This window comes from Nansenia antarctica (genome assembly GCF_963989245.1).
Source record: "Nansenia antarctica genome assembly, chromosome: 15".
NCBI lineage: Eukaryota > Metazoa > Chordata > Actinopteri > Argentiniformes > Microstomatidae > Nansenia > Nansenia antarctica.
Window position 1 is genome coordinate 24,194,004 of NC_137685.1, and position 18,919 is coordinate 24,212,922.

Consider the following 18,919-nt stretch of genomic DNA (forward strand, 5'->3'; position numbering starts at 1 on the left):
CATCGGCCTTTCACAGCCTTCTGAAGGTCCTTCAGCATGAACTCCGTCTCTATCAGGAGACTCTTGGCCAGACACTCTTGGCCTTGGTGAACAGTTGTGCTGTTCTGTTTCTATGGCGATGTCAGAGAACAGGATCCACAGAGCTTCCTGGGCTTCTATCTGCAACGAGCTCAGAGCCCCGTCAGCTACCCTCTGGGAGGCCATTCTCTCCTCCTCTCCTTCTCTGCCACCATCAAGGCCTCCATCACTGCACAGTTCTGCTGACGGAGGTCATTGCTCTTGTTCTTGGTTTGGAGCAGCTCCTCCCTCAGCTGCTGGAGCTCCTCCTCCAGGGGGATCATCTGGGGGTCCTTCTCCAGGCTCCGTCTCAGTCCCTGACCCAGCACTGTTGCTCTTCCCCTACTCCAGTTGTTCTCTGAGGAGCCTCAGCCCTTCCTCTAGCGTGGTCACCTGTGTCTCTCTCTCCTGTAGCCTCTGGTCCTGCTCCTCCAGGCCATCCTGCAGTACATAAGGGACTGTTTCCAAGCGGTCTTCCAGGTCAGTTCTCTGGGCAGCCACTCTCCATGGGCTGGCTGTTAGCTTTGGGGCCAGGCGTCTCTAGCAGCTGTCTCACCTTCTGCTTGACCTTCTCCAGGGACACGAGGGAGCCGATCAGGCTATCAAACAGCCGCTGGATCTCCTGGTTCTTGAGGCTCATCTTGGTCTCCATCGCCTGCAACTGGCTTTGCAGTCTTTGGGTAGCCGCCTGCAGTGTCTCCCTCTCAGCGCACAGATGGCACTGGAGCTCTTCCCAGCAACACTCGGCGTCCTGTCATCGGGCCTCTAACTGGCATGCGCTTTGCGTGTAGTTGGCCTCCAGCTCCTACCTCTGGCGCTCCTCCTGGTACAGCCTATGGGTGTTCTCTGTCACCTGTCCCGCGGTGCAAGTGAGTTTGAGCTGTAAGTTGGCGGCTCACTGTCTCAAGCTAGGTTAGTTGGGGTTAACAAGACGGAAAAACCGCAACATATTATTTCCACAGAGTCGGGCGTACTGTGAGCGGACTGGACTACGTGCGGCATGTCCGCAGTCGTTTGAGGTTTCATAGTCGAGCGTACCACCGCATACCAATTTCCTACATTTCTCATGCCAGTTTACTACATTTCCCCCAATCCATGCGCAAGTTTACACCTTCTGTCATGGCATCGTCCACCGATGATGAGGAAGAGATGCTCTGTCTTATGGCTTTGATGATGAGGAAGAGATGCTCTGTCTTCTGTCATGGCGTCGTCCACCGATGATGAGGAAGAGAAGCTCTGTCTTATGGCTTTGCGGGGGGGAAAGCAGAGAAGGTGGTATGTAAGGCCACTTCAACAAAACAAGTCAAGCATACCAATTTAGATACCACTAACCTTCATTGGCTTTTGGTAAAACATGAAACATTATGCTAAACATTAGGGATTATTGAAAATACATTTTCATCACCACATACATACATCAAAGTATATTTTTGAAAAAAAAAAAAAGAAACCCCGCCCCCTCCTTAACACATATCAAGCTATATAAACTCATACTCAAGACAAAGGCTTGAATATCATGTGGAGGTGATCAACCAATGGTGAGTGATGAGTAGCACCGTAGTGGCTGTGTCAACTAACCATAGGAATGATAAGGCAATGATAAAGACATGGATTATTTGATAGATTATTTATTAATAATAATAATAATAAACACTAAAACAGTGACTGGCCTAGCCAAACCATTGCTTATCAAGCTGTTTCTTCTTCTTTTTCTTTTTTTTACAGCTAATCCACCAAATAAAAGATGAATTTCTCAATGGAAAGCAACGTCAACTATGTCCTCCAAGTGAGAGACACATTCAACACGGCCTTGACCAAAAACATCATTGTGGTAGCGCTCTGCATCTCCATCAACTACATCAATGGCACCTTGGTCCACACCTTCTTCAAGCATGAGATCTTCAACACCAACCCTCGCTACATCCTCTTCATCCACCTGGTAGTCAACGACATGATCCAGCTCACCCTCGCAGTCCTCCTGCACGTCCTCAGCTATACCCTGTACCGATTCAACGTCTCTTTCTGTTGCTTCATTATGATGAGCGCGATCATAACCACCCTGAACACCCCTGTGAACTTGGCCTGCATGGCCATTGAACGTTACATCGCCATCTGTATCCCTCTCCGCCACGTTCAAATCTGCACTATCCCCCGGACCTACGCCTTGATTGGTCTGATCTGGGTGGTGGGGGCCATCCCTGTTCTACCAGACCTCTTCATCCTGCTGGCCACAGAGCCACTCCACTTCTTTCACTCAAAAGTCTTCTGCAGTCCCAACTCTGTGTTCAGCCCATTGATGATAGAAAAAAAGAAGAATACATACATTGTGTATTTGTCTCTGGTCTGGCTCTCCCTTTTCTACACATACTTCAGGATCATGTTTACTGCTAAGGCAGCTAATGCTAACTCAGATGCCAGGAAGGCTCGTAACACTGTCCTGCTCCATGTGGTCCAGCTACTGCTATGTATGTGTACATATATAATCCCATTGTTTGAAAATGTCCTGTTTTATGTGTTTCCTACACGTGTTTTAGAGATCCGGTTCACTAGCTATGTCATAGTTCATATTATGCCCAGATTTGTCAGTCCAATAGCCCATAGCTTAGGGACCAGACTCTCCGGAAGTATCTGAAGAGGTACTTGTTGTGTAAAGTGAATACGAGAACCTACCCCCAAAAAGGGGCCCTCTTTACCACCACACCCAGAGTAAAGAAGTCTTAGAGCATCATTTTGTTCATGAAAGCCATATTACCAGCCATATTACCCCATGGGAGTTTTGAATACATTACATTTAACATTTCCACATGCTTTACTTACATTCTAGTTTCTCAAACACGTTGAAAGAGATGTGTTATCATAAAAGTCATGCTGTAACCTTCTCACATTGTTTATTTGAAAGCCTTTTGAAGGAAGCAGTGACTGTAGAGATTCACTCTCTTACTGATTGTTCTTCTTGTATGCTAAACATAAAATCACATTGTTTTCCTCTATGAATTTGATTATCCAGATGACGGTCATTGCTTGAATTGTAAATATATAGTACTTTAATACCATTGCACATTTTCTTTTATCCTTCCACTTCAATGTTTAACAATAGTAATAGATACAAACCGGCCTACCTGTGACCCTCAAGTCGGTCCTGAAGGGGGGCCCAGTCTGAGGATCTGCTGCTACCTTCACCATGGTCAAGGTTATATAACTGGAACTTCAACACCTCAAAACTCTACTTGGGTGTTAAGTGTCTGTTTGTCATACACCTATGATATCATATGATTCAATTTCTTCATTAGCCATACACCACTTCCTCCTTAGTTTTAGGACGACAAATCGTGGCAAAATATGCTTATACACATGGGCACAGGGAGGCACAGGGAGGTTTCCTTTTAAAAGAAAACACATTTAAGAAAAAGCATAGATGCATAAAATCACAAGAAGGTAAGGAGCTGGTTTACATCAATAAAGGCTATGTACACGATCCACTGTACTATACTGCACAGATAGTCAACTAGGGTTGTCATATTGCACAAAAAGTATTTTTTCACATTATTTTAAAGTGTCACAGTTTGCAGGCTTGAAAATGTACATGTTTGTGCCTCAGCACAATTGGAGCATTACAATTACAAGTGTCGTGCATGAAGCACCATGAAGCGCATATTGGAGCATATATATATTTGAATGTGAAGCGCATATATATTAGAATGCACATATATGAAGCGCATTCTAGACATTGCCAAAATGTTATAAGACTTGACAGCCTACATGTGCTGTGCTGAATTCATATAAACACAGAATTGTGGCAACATATTCTAAAGTACACTGAGGTGGAAGCTGACCGAAATAATGCTGATATGTTCAACGTAACAATGGATTAACTAAAAGCATTCATGGGTCTGGTTTATTTGAGAAGTATTATCTCCAGGAAAAGTAAGAAACTGGATGACTTGGGAAATCCTGCCATTTTTAAATGTTCTTGTTGTGTTCCAACCACAATATCAACATTAATTGAATGAATGAATGAATGAATGAATGGTCTTTATTGTCATCGATATAGTACAGGTACCAAACAACGAAATTTGGAAGGGGGGGCTCCCCTGGTGCTAGGAAAGATTTTTTTTTTTAAATTATGACTTGACATCAAACCAAATAGAAAAGAAGAGAGCGCACACCGCAGAAAATGTAAGCGAGGTGCTGGCAACGTGCTCTCACAGGTGCTATTTATTCAATTAGCCTATCTGACTATATAATGGCTTTCTTGCACTGTGTGTGTGTATTTAAGACTTCACAAAGGCTACGGCCGAAACCGTTGTCCTATTAAACTACATTTTGTTGCATCTGGAACTTGAGTGTGTGCTGTGGCTTCTACTTTTTTAAATCGACATCAAATCAAACAGACCAACACATCTGCAATTTTATTCCAACCACAACATAAACAAACATTTTCAGCAAAGAGCTTCATATGTATGCTAAATAAACAGGCCTAACAGTCAATGTGATCCCTGGCCCTGTGTTCCTCTGCTCAGCTGTATTATCTGGGGGTGGTACTTGGTCACTTTAAGTTGCACACAAGCTTTGGTACTTTTTTCAAATCAGTCGTGCAATATTCCATTTTGGTGACTTGTTTTTATATAATTGACTTAGATGACATTAAGGTAATGAATAAATGAGACAACTACAGTATGTAGGTAGAACTAAGATAGCTAAACTTATTTTTTTTATTATAAAATGTGAAATGTGAAATAAGCGCTACAGGACCTCATCAGGGTACAGAGCACAGCGTCCTGGTCACCAGAAGTGGAGATGGCAGTTTAGTGGAGATTCTGAAGCAGGTGCAGGACAGGTGCCATGTGGGTTGATGCTATTAAGCCTGTAAAAACAATAAAACCAAGATGTGAGGTTCGCAACCGTTTTTCAGAAACAGAGCAGTGTAAGAAAACAGTGTTTTGTCTGAGTTTGTCTTTGTGAAATGTAATAATAATAATATGGATAATAATATTTCTATAATTAGTATATCATATAAAAAAATATATCTTATCTTATAACAGATAGGTGCATCCATCCATAAGAGGGTAACAACAGGGATTCATCTTGGCGAAGTCATCCACCAGATCATCCATGTTCAGAGATTTAACTAACTTCTGCTCTACTACCATGAGCATGAGGAATATACACTGTCCTTTTGCATTGAGTATTCAATCTATTTGTATTCTTGTATAGCTTCCTCATGGGGAACTGACATATAATAGGTTGTACTGGAGACTTGTTTTTTGATTTACTAATGTCCATGTCTGCACTGCCAATCTCATGGTTCTTGGTAAACTGTTGCAGTCTACATCTTTCCTAGCAGGTGGACCTTGTTCAATCTCCTTAGAAACAAAACAAAACATTACAGCTTTAGCTATTCTAAACTCTAAAGTTACTGCAATCAATGCACTGTTAAAAGCATTGCTATTGTAAGACCTCACCTGTGTCCCTGTACTTGTCTCTGCTGCCCTTTGACCAAAAAGATCCTTATGTCCATTTTCCTTTTTTCCCTGGCATATTTGTGTTACCAGCTCACCTAGTAAAAGGGAGATGATTGACAATATCAAAAACATGCTTGCACACACATTTAACTAAAGCCTGGTACACATAATATGTGTGCTGTATTGGGAATATCGGCGCACACCACACACAATACCATCAATATCCTTATAAGGATTTTCTAAATCTTAACAGATTCTTTTATCTGAGAGAGACCCCACACATGAAGATAAAAAATCATGGATTGAACAGTTTTGATGGTATTGTGTGTGGTATTCCCAATACAGCACACCACATATATAAAGATCTGTCGTCAGCGGTTCCCAACCTGTTTGGACTCAAGGCCCACTTAAACATCTCAAAAGTATTCACGGCCCACACAGGCATTTTACAGACGTGTACATTTTGTTTTGTGTCTCATCATTATTCTCTTATTCTTATTGGATATTTCATATGCATCATCATACAGTCATCATACGTACAGTGCAGTAGGCCTAGTAGTATTACACTGATGACGCATTTTTTAAGGTTTTAAAGAAAGAAAATACAGTATTTAAAACGTTTTTTTTTTTTATAAAAAAATATTTTTCCCATGATTTGGCGGCCCACTTGCAGTACTCTCGCGGACATTTACATTTACATTTACATTTTTGGCATTTAGCAGACGCCTTATTCCAAAGCGACTTACAATCAATACATTTGAATACCAAGCATGTGAATCAGCAATCCACCATTCGTTGCAGGAAGAGTAATCTAGCTCGGGCCCGGGGCCACTGATAGAAGGAAAAACCTTCTCCCTATCGCCTTCTACTAAAGTTTTATTTATTTATTTATTTATTTTACTGGAGAAACTGAGAAACAGTACAAGGGGGACAATAGAAGTTCTTAGGGACACAGTAGAGGGGAAAGCGGGTGTCTTTAGGAGACGTAGTGGTGAGGGTCTGAAGATTTCTCAGGAGGAGCAGTTAAGATGTAACCTGAAGAGATGGGTCTTCAGTCTACGACGGAAGATGGGTAGTGACTCTGCCGTTCTGACAGCCGTGGGGAGCTCATTCCACCAGCGGGGAGCCAGTGTTGTGAAGAGACGTGATCGGGCAGCCCGACTGCTGTGTAGAGGAGGTGGGGCCAGTCGGCCAGCCGAGGTGGAGGAGCGGAGTGAGCGGGCAGGGGTTTGGGGGGTTACCATTTCCTTCAGGTAGGCAGGGGCTGTCCCTTTAGCTGCCTGGTATGCAAGCACCAGGGTCTTGAATCTGATGCGAGCTGCTATCGGGAGCCAGTGCAGGGTGCGAAGGAGAGGGGTGACCTGCGAATATTTAGGGAGGTTGAATACCAGCCGAGCAGCAGCATTCTGGATGAGCTGTAGAGGTCTAATGGCTGAAGCGGGGAGCCCAGCCAGGAGTACATTCCAGTAATCCAGGCGGGAGATGACCAGTGCCTGGGTCAAGAGTTGCGCTGCCTCTCTGGTAAGGAATGGTCGTATCCTTCTGATGTTGTAGAGGAAGAATCTGCAGGAGCGAGCCGTTGCTGCAATGTTCTCCGCACAGGATAGTCGGTTATCCAGGATCACTCCAAGGTTCTTGGCTGTCAGGGAGGGGGTTACAGTAGAGTTCTCCACTGTGATGGAGAAGTCTTGGAGAGGGCAGGCTTTCCCGGAGATGAAGAGGAGCTCGGTCTTGTTAAGATTGAGCTTGAGATGGTGGTCAGCCATCCAAGTTGAAATGTCAGCGAGACATGCTGAGATACGGGTTGCCACGTGTACATCAGACCAGGGCCGTTTGGGAGATATGCGAGGCCTTTTATAATGATGTAGGCAACTATTATAACCGCGCGACACGCACGCACCGATATATTGCAAGAAATGCGCTCACATGCTGTGCTGATAGACAATAGAATATCTACTTATTTAGATAGTTTACAACCATGTTTGTTTCATTTCAAACATTTTATACTCGTAAAGGATTAGGATTTAGGATAAAGCAGTCATCATACCCAACATTAAATACGCACAAGCCATTATTGACATGAATAGAGATGTTACTCACCACCATGTAGGCCTATCCTTTATGTTGAAAAGCTTACAGCAAAAGCAAAAAGACATGTCCCGTTTTTGAGAGTACACAAGCAACTTTCTTTCTATTTTCCCCCATTTGGTAGTTTTCAGAGAAATACAGTTTCACTAAAGTTTCTGTTTATTATTTTTAGGATAACTAAATCCAGGTTTCATCTTTGGGGGACCTCTTCTAATGATCACTTCTGTAACTGTAGATTCCATATGTACCGGCCAATTTACCAGGATCATCATACATGACATATCTGACACCGTAGGCTCGTCTTGCGTTCCATCACTCTCAGCCCTGCTGCTGCTGCTCTGAGTAGCTCCATCTTCCGCCTCCGTATCCTCTACTTCGCCACTCCTGACCATCATCACCTGGGGCTGGGCAGCCCCACTGCTGCCGGTGTAGCAGTTGTCCTCCTCCACCTCCGAGACATCATCTTTGCCTCTCAGGGGGGGCTGTGCCGTGCTACTACTAGAATTGCTAGTGCTAGCAGTAACGTTAGCTTCTTCAGTGCTAACGGGAGCCTCACTTGTTTTTAGAAATGTTTCGAACGAACCTCTAAGCGAGGCCTCTAAGCGAGGCCCTGAAGCCTTTTATTTTTATTTATTTTTTCAGCACCCGATTAACATTTTCTTCCTCAGTCTCGTTCCCTCTGCATTTTGTCTGTTGCACTAAGCAATCACTATGCACAACAAGTGTCAACGCGCGCCCAAAATTCACGTTTGACGTAAGGTGTCATAGGGGGAAATTACTTTTTTCTGTTGCTAAGAATCTCCCTGTCCTACAGGTATGCTAGATTTTAGATAGCCTATATGATTGACTATGATTATCACATGTGTGAACATTTAGAAATGTATTAAAGGCAAAAATAATAATATGGTCAGGGTACAGCCAGGGTACCCCCAAAAAAAAAAAAAAAAAAATATTTTTAACTTTTTTTATTTTTACCCTGCCTCACGCGAGGCCCTCCAAAGCGCGAGGCCCTGTGCCACCGCCCCAGCTAGCCCCCCCTTAAAGCGGCCCTGCATCAGACGGGGGGAAGGACAGGAAGAGTTGAGTGTCGTCTGCGTAGCTGTGGTAGGAGAGCCCATGTGAAGAGATTACCGAGCCAAGAGACTTGGTGTAGAGGGAGAAAAGTAGGGGCCCTAGGACAGAACCCTGCGGTACCCCAGTGGAGAGGGTTCGTGGAGAAGATAGCGATTCTCTCCAGGTCACCTGGTAGGAGCGGCCCGCCAGGTAGGAAGAAAACCAGGAGTGTGCGGTGCCAGAGATGCCCAGGTCTGAGAGGATGGAGAGAAGGATCTGGTGATTGACTGTGTCGAAGGCAGCAGACAGGTCAAGGAGAATGAGAACAGAGGAGAGGGAGGAAGCTTGGGCAGAGAGGAGGGCTTCCGTGACAGCAAGGAGCGCAGTCTCAGTGGAATGCCCAGCCTTGAAGCCGGATTGGTGGGGGTCTAAGTGATCCATCTTCCGGAGATAGTCAGTCAGTTGTTTAGATGCCGCGCGTTCAAGGGTTTTGGAAGGGAAGGAGAGAAGGGATACAGGTCTGTAATTGTGGACAGGGTCAAGGGTAGGTTTCTTGAGGAGAGGCTTGACTCTGGCTATTTTGAAGGCCGCTGGGACAGATCCTGTGGATAGGGAGTTGATTAGGGTGGTAAGGTAAGGAAGGATGTCGGGGGAAATGGATTGGAGAAGGGGGGAGGGGATGGGATCAAGAGGGCATGTGGTTGCCCGCTTTGATGTGATAAGTGTGAGAATCTCATCGGGGGAGAGGGGGGAAACAGATGACAATCCAGAGAGCGAGTGTCGAGGAGAGAGTTTGGAAGGGGTGTTAGCATTGTTAGTGGGAGGAGGGAGAGGTGGAGGGGAAAAGGTGCTGCTGATGTCGTCCACCTTTTTTTCAAAGTAGGTGACAAAGTAGTGGGGTAGTGGTGGTCTAGTGGATAGTGAGTTGGACTTGTGATCGGAAGGTTGTGAGTTCAAATCCCGCCTGAAGCCACACCACTACTAGTGTGCCCTTGGGTAAGGCACTTAGCCCTCAGTTACTCCAGGGGGAATGTCCCTGTAATTCGTAATTGTAAGTCGCTTTGGATAAAAGCATCTGCTAAATGGCAAAATTAAATTTTAAAATTAAAGTCATCGGCGGACAGGGAGGAAGGGGGAGGGGGAGGAGGTGGATTAAGGAGTGAAGAGAAAGTGGAGAACAGTTTTCTGCCGTTTGTAAAAAGACATCTTCTCACACGTACAGGCACACAACGAGTACAACATGTTGCATTTTCATGCCATTAGGCAACTTGCTTCCTAGCATAGCAGGTCCATTTGGACTTTGAAATACGTCCATGACTTTATATGGCCACTGTGTGTGTCTGTGGAGAAAAGGGTACGTTTGGGCCCAGGGAAGGGGCTGCGAAAGAGTCACACTCACCAAACGTTACACACTCCTTCCCCTTCATGGGACATTGTACCATGTCAACTTTCACCCTCCTAGGCCATTCCCTAGAGGCCCTGCACGCGACTGCTATATATTAGCAGGGACCTGCTATGCTAGGAAGCAAGTTGCCTAATGGCATGAAAATGCAACATGTTGTACTCGTTGTGTGCCTGTATGTGTGAGAAGATGTCTTTTTACAAACGGCACTTCCAATCAAGCACTAGAGCTCCCTACAGTTTTCCACTTCGTCGCGTGCAGGGCCTCTAGGGAATGGCCTAGGAGGGTGAAAGTTGACATGGTACAATGTCCCATGAAGGGGAAGGAGTGTGTAGAGTTTGGTGAGTGTGACTCTTTCGCAGCCCGTTCCCTGGGCCCAAACGTACCCCAGCAGGAGCACCTTTCAGTCAAAGGGCACAGACCTATGAAGGCCTCTAGTGAATGGCCTAGGAGGGTGAAAGTTGACATGGTACAATGTCCCATGAAGGGGAAGGAGTGTGTCAAGTTTGGTGAGTGTGACTCTTTCGCAGCCCGTTCCCTGGGCCCAAACGTACCCCAGCACTTTAATTCAGGCTTTTGGGCCTAGTCTAGTGAGACATTAAAGGTTAAAGGACTTTAGCGTCGCAACCGTAGGTGCCACAGACACGGTTCAGATATTTTCCGACTCGGCTCGGCCCCACCGACAGGCCACACCCACGTTGATACAAGCCACTCCCCCTAACTGTCTAAGCCACACCCACTTTGATAAATAAATTATATTTATATAGCGCTTTTCCGAGGCTCAAATACCCTGACAATATGGGGAAAACGGGAAAGTGCTGTGTCCCTTGTTGTATGAATAGATCCGACCGGTCTCAAAATGTAGCCTATAATTAATGCAAGTGCAATCGGGCTAACGTTACTCATTCTCGCAGTTCCAAATGAATGAACGTTAAAAGCGCACTGCCGTCGGGTTGTAAAATAGCCTAGTTTGATAGGCCTATTGACAGCGAATAAAACAGTGAAGATGACAATTGTTTCTGCTGTTGTTATTAAAATCTGTTCTCCGTTGGTTGTATCTCAAAATGTGGCCTATTAAAATCTGTTCTCCGTTGGTTGTATCTCAAAATGTGGCCTATTAAAATCTGTTCTCCGTTGGTTGTATCTCAAAATGATGTGGCCTAACTAATGATGTGGCCTAACTAATTAATGCAAGTGCAGCCAGGGGCGTGTCCAGGGGGTGGCCTGGGGTAGCACGTGCCACCCCTGAAATCTGATTGGCCACCCCAGGTGCCACCCCCCTGATTGATTGGCACACAGCTGACATGATGTATATAATTTGATCTAAAGAACTCTCAAAAAACACATACGAAATATTGTTTTAAGTACAATAAAGCTTTATTTCTTTTAAGAACGTGTAGAGTGCATCTCCAGCAGTGCGATATCTGTAAACATACGATCTGTAGACTCTCCGCTCAGGCTTGCCAGATGGGATTGACAATTTCGAGCCTAACCAGTCTAAAAACAGCTAAATCCACAAAAACCAGCCCATCTGGCAACCCTGTCTCCGCTGCTTCAAACTCTTCCGCCGACACTCGAATGGAATACACTCATGACCAAATGTAATATGCTGCGCTCAAATGTAATACACATTGATTTTATTTTGGCACAAATATGCCGTATTTTTGCATTGTATTTAGTGTTACACGTGTATTGCATTCCGATGTGTGTATTGCATTCCGATGTGTGTATTGCATTTAAATGTGGCACGATCCACCCTCCATAGAGTTAGGTACGCTTAAAATAGCTTACAACGGCTACTAGCATAAAGAAATGTCTAATTGTTGCGTGTTCGGTTGTCAGAATCGATATTCCACGACTATCGGACTCAAGTTCTACCGAATTCCATCAGGATCAGACCATTTCAGAGCAACAGGCGGCGTCAACTGGACTGAGGACAAGATAAAAAAAAAAAGCTTGTGCATGTGCCGCCCATTTTATATCAGGTAAAGTATTGTAGCAACCGTGTAATAATATGTTCATTAATGTTGCAATTAATGCTCAGAAATTCAATGTTAGCACTGTTACTGTGAGCTGTGTTGTGTGCAAATGCATTCCTGTGATTGGTGGAGGTCACGGGGGGGGGGGGTTGAGGAAAGGAGAGCAATTAGTTTGCAATTAAACGCACGGATTGTAAGACAACCTATCTTGTCTTTGGCTTGGGAGGACTTCTTTCAAGACATAAAAGTCTGAATCTAGGGAATATTGCACTACGGTCATATTATGTTTAGGTGCACGCACCGGAAGAGGACATAGATAGACTGTTCTAATGTTTACACCTGCGTTCGCCCTGCTCAGGACTTGTTTAATTATTGTCATTTCATTAAAGCAAATGAACAAATGGAATATTGTTCTTATTTATAATTAAACAACGTGATGCAGTCAAGCAGACAAATCAGCAAAGAGGAAGACGCATGTATTCGCGGACGACTCACACGGACATCGGCAAATAACACCACCCCGGAATCTGTAAGCAAATGGAATATTGTTCTTATTTAGAATCTATGTCATGGTATTTGATGTACTGTACATGACCACAGATTGCGTAGTTGTAGGCATCTAGTGATTTATATGCTCTCAATAAACGGGAAATTTCTCACGGGCCTACACGCTAGGCAATGCAAACTTGAATGGCCAGGTAATGGATTGGAACAATATCAAGCAAAGATGATTTTAAACTCTCCATGGTGTCAAACGATGAGGTGTTTAAAAAGCTGGGCGCTCTACACTCAGAAAACGCCACGGGCCATGACAATATTCCAGCCAGATTTCTAAAAGACTCAGCTGCCTCCATTACCCCAATCATCACCCACATAATAAACCTCTCCATCAAACAGGGACACGTCCCCCTTGACTTTAAAATAGCAAGGGTAACCCCACTGTATAAAAAAGGAAGCAAATTAGACCCAGGCAACTACCGACCTGTTTCTATTCTTAATTCCATCTCGAAACTTATGGAAAAAATAGTTTATGAACAGGTCGATAGGTACCTTACCGAAAAAAAGCTGATGTATGAATTTCAATCAGGATTCAGAACATCCCATTCCACACACAGACATCTTACAGTGGCTTCTTATATTCTAGATTCCTGCTGACACAGGAATCAGCTGTACCTTGCCAATCACCAGTCTCCAGTCAAACATGTTGTTCACCCTAAAGTTAGATGCAAGTTTGCCTCTTCCTCCATACCATAACGGGTTGGTCGTTATGGCAACTAAGTTACTTGACTCTGGTCAGCCGACCTATTGACCTAGTCTCTCCCCTGGCCCCTCAGTCAGGTTCTCTGCTGCTATGTATATTATCCGTAGTCTAAATCTGGCTCCGTTCCAATTACACAGACAAGCCTGTTCAGTTTGTGCATGACAGAGAGAGAGAGAGGTTGGCTCAATCTCAACAGTTCAGATATTACAACTTGATTATAATTACCAATTGATATAGTATTTAGAGTTTTCCTAAGCACAATGTAAAAACACATCCTATCATTGACCGAGGGGTGGCGGGAGACACAGCTGTTGGTGTATAGGGAGAACAGTGCTGGAGACAGGACGCAGCCCTGCGGGGAGCCCGTGCTGGTGGACCTGGAGCTGGAAATGCTCTTCCCCAGCTTCACCCGCTGAGACCTGTCCGTCAGGAAGTCCGTGATCCACCTGCAGGTGGAGTCCGGCACCTGCAGCAGGGATAGCTGGTGCTCCAGGATGTGTGGGAGGATCGTGTTGAAGGCCGAGCTGAAGTCCACGAACAGGATCCTGGCGTAGTTGCCTGCAGTGTCTAGGTGTTCTAGTGCGTAGTGCAGAGCCATGTTCACGCCGTCCTCCGTGGATCTATTGGCTCTGTACACGAACTGCAGGGGGTCCAGCACAGGATCCTTGATGAGCTTCAGGTAGGCCAGGACAAGGCGCTCCAGGACCATTATGCTGATGTGGCCCTCGGTGAAAATGAGTTTGACACCCCTGGTCTAGAGCATGGATCACCAATAGGCCAAAGCTTCCCATCGGGCCCGTGTTTTTTTAATATTAATGAATTCAGAAAATGTGAGGACGGAAATACCTTTTAGAACATATAGGCCGCGTTCGTAAATTTGTCGGAGCGCACACTGGATTCAACGTCATCATGGAACCATGTTATTTGATTGGACTAGAGGCAGTCACATGGACGCTCTGACTCTCTCAGAGCGAATTTACGAACGCAGCCATAGCATAGATTCATATGGTTCTTCCAATGCAGGAGGATTCAGACCTAACTCATTCACAAATCTCCTACCTTGCTTCTAAATAGCAGTAGCAAAGCTGAAACTAATTCCCGTCTTTTAAATGGAATTCGGCAGACGTAGCGCCTATTCGCATGCAAGAATGGGGACAAACTCATAGCTCTCATTTAACATTTCGTGTTTTTTTTTCACATGCTCTTGTTCAACATTTCGTGTTATAGGTTATTTTTTCAAATGCACATTACAGTGACTTAAATAACAACTAACTTCACAGTCCAAAAAATAATGACGTAAATGGCTTGTTATGCTTGTAGAACCCAGACAGCCCGGAGAGATGCACTAGTTGCCCTCTCATTCAGATAACGTTCTGCTAATAATTCCACTGGCATATCCATATCCAGCTTTTAAGCTTGCAGATTTTCTGCGATGGGTCTCAGGATATGACTTCTCAGGGCATGATTCTCTGAAAGCTGCATGCCTTGTATAATTGTAACGGCGAAGATTGTATTGTTTTTCAACAGCTACCGTTTCAGTGCAGATGAGGCATACAGGTTTTTCCACGTCAATTTTACGCTTCACGTTCTCTCTTTGACAATGACATTTTGCTTGATTGATAACTGAAAATTATTACAATGAAGTGAAGCCAAAATATCTTGATTGCCCCCTGGTGACTGGCTGCAGTATAGGTGTCACTGTGTCAGGAGTCTGTTAACATTGATAATAAGCCATTAATAACATACATTTAGTAAGAAAGTGAAAATATTAAACAATAATATGCTAATTATGCCGAAATAAAATAAATAAATACATAGAAGTCCGGCCCCCCAGTGTATGCTTAGAACAATTCTGGCCCTTGGACAAATGTAGTTGGTGACCCCTGCTCTAGAGTCTTGTTCCCCAAGCCTGAAATCTCGCGTGATCAAACGTAGTACCATGACTGACCTGTACGAGGCAGCCATGTGCGACAGGGCAAATAAAGTGCAGAAGAATGAAAAGAAGAAGTCAACTCGCTTCTTGATTGGCTACATTCCATCCACGTCACAATCGGACTCTGGAGCAGGGTTGCCAGATGGGATTGCCACTTTCCAGCCTAACCACGGTCTAAAACCGCTAATTCCACCAAAAAAGCAGAGCCCATCTGGCAACCCTGCTCGGGAGTTGTCGGGAGTCGGGAGTTGCCCACACACAAGAGGACTTTTGATTGTAAATATTGAACATGTTTAATATTTACGATCGTCGGCCCCAACCATTTTCCAAGCAGATTGTCAGGAGAAATTGACTCTTAACACACCTCACACCACAGGATAATCTTGTAGGATAATCTTTAGAGCCATCCAATAATCGTCCGTTTGCTGTCCTTGGTCGGAAGGGGGAAAATCAGGCCAAAATCGGCCGGATTATCTTTATGTGTGTACCGGGCTTACTCACACACAATTATTACTGAAATTGTTGAGAATAGAGGCATGGTTGACATACGTAAATTAGCTATTGTTCCCTTTAATGTTAGCTAACTAGCTTGTTAGCGTTAGCTTCACAATCACGGGTGATGCACAACATGATATGGACTTCATTAATGTGTTACATTTGAACCAACAGTATTATGGCGTTTATACAGTTTGTTTAACCCACCTGAATGAACGAGAATCATGGACATGGTTTTAAGTCTAACATTACTCCGTGGCTTGTTTATTGAGGAACTGTTAGTTGGTTACTAGCCAGAGTAGAAACCTCGATGTCCCACTCAAGTACAGCGCCTATAGGCTGGCTGGTGGGGTGAGATGGAGCCGGGAGGATTTTGAGTTACCGTTACCTTTGTGGAGTGGATAAAATAAAAAAAATTGGCGAGTGCCATAACTTGCCATATCAAAATTACTCCTATGATGGCTTCAGTGTCGTTCTGTGCGCTTTAGACTTGTGTAGAATGTATATTTTTTTTAAAAATCAGACCGGAAAATGTATTATTGTCGACAGACCCAGAGCATGGGAATACGACGTGTGCAGATTAGAGACAACATAAAAAAAGAAATAACAAAAAACCCACTCTTATTGCTCGCGTGCACACTTATTGCTCGCGTGCCACTGCTGGCTTACATTATCTTTGTGAGTTTGTTGGTGATTTGGATTTAAAGGGATAATCCACTCCGAAATCAACGTTTTTCAGATGTTCTCAGACTTTAAAATGTAATGACAAAATGTGTTAATGTCCCATATTATTGTTTGTATAGATCGAGTTGTATTCTAAACCCAAACTGTATTGAAAGGATGTGCATCTGGGGTTAGAATACAGCTTTTTCTAGACAACCAATAATGGGATGATGAGTAATATTTTCACTAGACCCATTTGGAAGTCTGACCAACTTTGATTTGGTATTGCCCTATCCTATGTAGAGACCATAGTATCACTTCGATTGATGAGGATATAATGAATACTATTCTCCTCTTAAAACATCTTATGTCATTAATCAGTAAGCATAATATTGTATGCATTGAACAATGTATTCATTTCTTCATGTGTACGTCAAGGGAGGCTGATGAAAGTAGAAATCAGAGGACGGGCTCATTGTAATATATGGAATGGAATGACCTACCTCCACCAACCTCCCCTGCTGTACATGCACTATATGTACATAAAATGTAGTGAAATTATTATGTTAATATAATATAATTATCTTATGATAATATTCTTAAATAGAACATGTGTTGCATGTGCTATATTGTTAAACATTGAAGTGGAAGGAGAATAACTGTGCAATGGTATTAAAGTACAATGTATTTACAATTCAAGCAATAGACCTTCGTCTGAATAATCAAATTCATAGAGGAAAACAATATGATAGCATTCAAGAAGATCAGTAAGTAACAAACAGTTAGAGAGTGAATCTCTACAGTCACTGCTTCCTTCAAAAGGCTTTCAAATAAACAATGTGAGACAGCATGACTTTTATGGAAACACATCTCTATCAATGTGTTTGAGAAACTAGAATGTAAGTAAATAGTGTAAAAATGTCAAATGTAATGTATTCAAAACTTCCATGGTTAACATGGCTGATTTTGATCACTTTTTTGCACAAGCAAAATGATGCTCTAAGACCTCTTTACTCTGGGTGTGGTGGGAAAAAGGGACACATTTTTGGGGTAGGTTCTCGTATTCACTTTACACAACAAGTACCTCTTCAGATACTTCCGGAGAGTCTGGTCCTTGAGCCCATAGACTATTGGACTGACAAACCGGGGCATAATATCAACCATGACATAGCTAATGAACCGGATCTCTAAAACACGTGTAGGAAATGCAAAAAATAGGAAAGCATCAATAAATGGGACTATATATGTAATCATACACATCAGTAGCTGGACCACATGGAGCAAGACAGTGTTACGAGCCTTCTTGCCATCTGAGTTAGCATTAGCTGCCTTAGCAGTAAACATGATCCTGAAGTATGTGTAGAAAAGGGTGAGCCAGACCAGAGACAAATACACAATGTATGACATGTTCCTCTTTTCTATCATGGATGGGCTCAATAGAATGTGGGGAATGCAGAAGATTTTTGAGTGAAAGAAGTGGAGTGGCTCTGTGGCCAGCAGGATGAAGAGGTCTGGTAGAACAGGGATGGCGACCACTGCCCAGATCAGACCAATCAAGGCGTAGGTCCGAGGGACAGTGCAGATTTGAACGTGGCGGAGAGGGATACAGATGGCGATGTAACGTTCAATGGCCATGCAGGCCAAGTTCACAGGGGTGTTCAGGGTGGTGAAGATGACGATCATCAGAAGGAAGCAGCAGAAAGAGACGTTGAATCGGTACAGGGTATAGCTGAGGACGAACAGGAGGACTGCAACTGTGAGCTGGATCATGTCGTTGACTACCAGGTGGATGAAGAGGATGTAGCGAGGGTTGGTGTTGAAGATCTCATGCTTGAAGAAGGTGTGGACCAAGGTGCCATTGATGTAGTTGATGGAGATCCAGAGCGCTACCACAATGATGTTTTTGGTCAAGGCCGTGTTGAATGTGTCTCTCACTTGAGGGACATAGGTGACGTTGCTTTCCATTGAGACATTCATATCTCAATTGGTGGATTATCTGTAAAAGAAAAGAAAAAAAGAAACACAGCTTGATAAGCAATAGTTTGGCTAGTCACTGTTTTAGTGTTTATTATTATTATTATTATTATTATTATTATTATTATTATTATTATTATTATTATTATTATTATTATTATTATTATTATCATACAAACCTCATCTATCAAATAATCCATGTCTTTATCATTGCCTTATCATTCCTATGGTTAGTTGATACAGCCACTAAGGTGCTACTCCTCACTCACCATCGGTTGATCACCTTCACATGATATTCAAGCCTTTGTATGACTTTATATAGCTTGATATGTGTTAAGGAGGGGGCGGGTTTATTTCATTTATTTATTTATTTTACCAAAAACCTATGTTTTTTCAATAACAAGTAATGTTTAGTATGTTTTACCAAAAAACAATGAAGGTTAGTGGTTCCTAAATTGGTATGTTTGACATTTCATGCTCCAATCATCCCACATTATGCAAAACAAAGACTCAACGACATGATTTAGATGACTTTTTTAGATTTAGATCATA

The 18,919-nt window shown here is 43.5% G+C and overlaps 2 pseudogenes across 2 annotated transcripts; one reads left to right on the plus strand and one right to left on the minus strand.

The window, feature by feature from the left end:
• The first annotated feature begins 1,801 nt into the window (after positions 1-1,801).
• Positions 1,802-2,778, plus strand: LOC308171273 (odorant receptor 131-2-like; annotated as a pseudogene). Its single transcript has one exon. The product of its transcript is annotated as an odorant receptor 131-2-like (transcript).
• A 14,585-nt stretch (positions 2,779-17,363) lies between these two features.
• On the minus strand, positions 17,364-18,370 carry LOC308171274 (odorant receptor 131-2-like; annotated as a pseudogene). Its single transcript has one exon. The product of its transcript is annotated as an odorant receptor 131-2-like (transcript).
• Positions 18,371-18,919: the final 549 nt, after the last annotated feature.